The sequence below is a fragment of the Lemur catta genome, chromosome 16 (assembly GCF_020740605.2).
Source record: "Lemur catta isolate mLemCat1 chromosome 16, mLemCat1.pri, whole genome shotgun sequence".
In the NCBI taxonomy this organism is placed as follows: domain Eukaryota; kingdom Metazoa; phylum Chordata; class Mammalia; order Primates; family Lemuridae; genus Lemur; species Lemur catta.
In genome coordinates this window covers 5,727,749-5,732,270 of record NC_059143.1, presented here as the reverse complement: position 1 = coordinate 5,732,270, position 4,522 = coordinate 5,727,749, and the positions used below count along the sequence as shown (strand labels likewise).

The 4,522-nt window shown below is 31.6% G+C and overlaps 1 pseudogene; it reads right to left on the bottom strand.

The window, feature by feature from the left end:
- Positions 1-257: 257 nt before the first annotated feature.
- LOC123622000 lies at positions 258-342 on the bottom strand (annotated as a pseudogene).
- Positions 343-4,522: the final 4,180 nt, after the last annotated feature.

The window sequence follows — 4,522 nt, the reverse complement described above, 5'->3', positions numbered from 1 at the left end:
ATTGATTACTTGTTCACATCATTTGCCCATTTCTCTGTTGGATCCAGTCTTTCACTTACTTTTGGCAGATTCCTGGTAAGCATAGATATCAGTCTCTTTTTAGTTTATTCATTGTAAATATCTTCTCTCATCCTGACACCTGCTTGTTTTGTCTGTGGAGTCCTTCATTGACATAAACCTTTAATTTTAATGGAATCATTGTGCCTTTTGCTTTTTTGCTTTTAAGGTTATGTTCCGTTTTGTTTTGTTTCGTTTCATGTCTGACGGGTAACGAGGTTTGAGGGCTCATCTCGCACAATGGCATGAAAACTCAGTCATGGCGCTGATGAACCACAAACGCATCTACGGTTATGTTTGATGATCCCTTCCCCCTCCAAACATCAGTAATGCATTTCTCCTACATTATTTGATTATTTTATAGTTTATGCCTCCATTTTTTAGGTCCTTTGCCCACTTTTGTAAATAATGTTGGGCAAGAATCCAGTTTTATTTTTCTCCATAAAGAAAGCTGCTCAGTGATGTACTAGAGCAGCTTAGACTGGGTGACAAGAGCTGATTGTTAAATGTTGAGGAATTTTACAATTATCAGTAGTTTTAAATCAACCATCGTGGGAATTTTTGTACTATGGAAATCAGCAAATGCTATAAATCAAGTCTTTTTTCTTCCCCGTTTGGAGAACTGGTTTACCAGTACACCAGTGAAGCTATCTACTTAATCATCCTTTCTCTGCGGAGCTATACTGCTCCCTTTATTATGGATTAATGTCACATATATACAGGGATCTTGTCTGGGGTCCTCTGTGCCATCTAATTGGCCTATTTGTCTGTTCTTGACCAGGGCCATATTGCTTTGATTACTGTGTCTTTGAAGCTTATCTTAACAGCTCCTAGAACAAGATGCCACTCTGTGCTCCTCTTTTGTAAAGTTGACTTAACTCTTCACAGACCATTAAATATTAGAATATTATGTCTGATACATTTTAGAATAAGTTTAACAAAATATATCTGGCATTTGATTCATGTTGTTTTGAAATTATGGAATGATGTTGGGAGAACTAATATCTTCAAAAAATTAGTCTGTCCAAGAACATAGTTAAATCTTTATTTATTCAGATTCTTTTTTACAAAGTTAAATTCAGTTTTAACATGTTTTCCAAACAGCTTTTATTCATTATTTGTTAATTCCTGATGTTTTACAGATAATGTTACCATTGTGAATGGCATTTTCTAGTTAATTGTTGATCAGCTTGAAAAATGCTATTGATTTTGGAAATTTGAATTTTTGAAGTTTGCTGTCTTATTGTCTTCTGGGTTTTGCTGAATTTTCTATGCTCATAGTGTCTTAAAATAATGATAGGCTAATCTCTTTCTTTCCAGTGTTCACGCTGCTTTTCTTTCTTCCTTGGTGGCCAGCATTGCACTGCCACATTAGCTGCAACAATGACAATGAGCAGTCCACAGAGCCTGACCCAGAAATGGCCAATATGTGGGAACTAACATAACCACTATGTTAAATATTTTAATAAGCAAATATTTAAATACAGAAGTTAAATATGTCAAAGCATCTAGTACAACAGGTGGACAACATGCATGAACAGATCGGGGATTTCAGCAGAGGGATGTACACTGTAAAAAGAGTCAAGTGAAAATGTTATCAACAGAAATAAAAAATTAATATCAGAGATGAAGAACTCCTTCAATGGGCTTATCAGAAAACTGGATATATCAAAATACAGCATCAGTGAATCTAAAGATAGGTAAATAGAAATTATAAAAGGTGAAACATAAAGAAAGAAGAAAGAAAAAATAGACAAAGTGTACAGGAGCTATGGGATGATATAAGATACATATAATTGGAGTTGAGAGAGAGAGAGAGAGAGAGAATGGGCAGGAGAAACATTTAAAGAGACACTGGCTGAGAATTTTTTTTTTTAATTAATGAGAGTCAACTAACTACAGGTTGAAGAAGTTCAGAGAGCCTGAAGCAAGATTAAAAGAAAATACCTGGGTACATCATCATCAAAATGCAGAAAACCATAGATAAAAGAGAAAATCTTGAATGCAACCAGAAAATTAAAAAAAAAAACTTACAGAGAAAAAAAGTAAGAATTATAGACAACTTTTTATCAGAAATTAACCAAACCTAAATAAAATGGAGAGACATCTTTAAAGTATTGAAATAAAAATCAATCAACCCAGAATTCTATATCTGGTGAAAATGTCTTATAGAAATGAAGGCAGAATGAAGAGTTTTTAGACAAATGCTGAAAGAAATTTACTATCAAAAAATATTGAAGAAAGTAAGTGTTGGATAGCAAGGAAATTTGCATGAACACAGAGAAAAGAAGTGTGATAGAAATAATTAAAATAAAGTTAAATAAAATAGACATTTTTATTATCTTTAATACCTTTAAAAGATAACTCTCAAAGCAAAAAGATCAATAATGTATTGTGGGTCATATATATAGAAATAAAATGAATGACAATAATACCATGAACTGGGTAATTATTCAAATGTATATTTATCCACACACACTTGCTATAGCAGAAGATTTAAATAAGATTAAGAATCTTGTAACATAATACTCAAAATGTCCAGGATACAACTGAAAGTCATTCATCATACTATGATCCAGGAAAATCTCAACTTGAATGAAAAAAAGACAATTAACAGTTACCAACACTGGGATGACACTGAAATTATCTAACAGAAATTTTATAGCAGCCGCCATTAAAAAATGCTTCAACAAGCAATTTCGAACATGTTTGAAACAAAAAATAAAAAATGTCTACAAAGAAATATAATAAATACAAAGAAATAAAGAAGAAACAAATGGAAATTTTAGACCTGAAATGAAAATCTTTCCAAGTGAGTTCAGCAGGAGAATGGAGAGGACAAAAGAAAGAACCAGACAACTTAAAGATAGAACAATATAAATTACTCAATTCTAGCAATAGAGAAAAAAACTTTTGTTTTGAAAGAACAAAATGAACAGAGCCTCAAGGATTTGTGGTACTAATAACAAAAGATCTAATATTTGTGTCATGAGAGTCTAATAAGAGAAGAAAGAGAATGGGGCTGAAAAGGTATTCAAACAAATAATGACTAAAAATTTCCCAAATTTGGCAAAAGACATAAACCTAAAGATTCAAGAAGTGGAGTGAATTCCAAACAATAAAACCCAAAGAAATACACGCCAAGGCACAGCATAATCTAACTTCTGAAAGAAAAGATCTTTAAAACAGGAAGAGAGAAAAGGAAAATAAAATTTGAATGACACAGATTTCTCATCAGAAATCATGGAAACCAGAAGTGGTACGAATTTTTCAAGTGCTAGATGAAAAGAACTATCAACCCAAAGTCATATCCAGCAAAAATAGCCTTCGAGATTAAAGAGGAAATTAACTCAGCCTCAGATGAAGAAAAAATAAGAGAGTTTTTCATGAGCAGAACTATCCTAAAAGAATGGTTAATGGAATTTCTTGAAAACTGGGAGGAAATGATGAAAGAAGGAATCTAGGGAACATTAGGAAGGATAAAAAACACATGGAAAAAGCAAAAATACATATAAATAGACTTTCTTCTCCTTTTCTAAATTATGTTTGATTGTGAGGCAGAAATTATAACATTTTTTTTGATGTGGTTCTCAGTGTATGTTGAAGAAATATTTAAGTCAATTATATCATAAATGGGGGAGTTAAAGGTACTTAGAAAGAAGTAAGGTTTTTACACTTCACTCAGATTGATAAAAATGTCAACATCAATAAACTGTGATGAGTCACATATGTGTAATATAATACTTAGAGAAATCACTAAGAATCTATAAAAAGAGATACACCCAAAAACATTATATATAAATCAAAATGGAATTATTTTAAAAATCTAAGTAACCCACAGATAGGGAAGAAAAAGAAAAAACAGAGAAACAAAAACAGAGAAAACAGAAAACAAAAAAATAAAAAGGCAGACTTATACTTTAATATATCAGTAATTACAATAAATGTAAATTATTTAAATATACCAATTAAAAGGCAGAGATCAGCAGAGTTGATTTTTAAAATTTCCCAAATATATGCTGCCTAAAAACTCTCTTCAATTATGACATATAAAAGTGTGTAAAAAAATATACCATGTACACATTAATTAATTTTAAAAGAAAGCAGGAACCTCTTATAAATCAGATAGAGTACACTTCAGAGTAAAGAAAATTATCAGGTTCAGAGAAGGACATTATATAATGACAAACGATGAATACACCAAGAAAACAAAGCAGTCCTAGAGGTTTATGCAAAATATGTGAAACAAAAACTGATAGAACTGAAAGGAGGAATAGGTAAGTCTAAAATTATAGTGGAGGTTTCAACACCTCTCTGAACAACTGTTAGAACAACTAGACAAAAACTCAGAAAGGATGTAGAACAACTAGGTAATGCTGTTGAACAACAAGATACAGTCAACATTTATAGAACATGTCACCCAATAACAGCAGACTATATAGTATTTCCAAATGCTCACAAAACA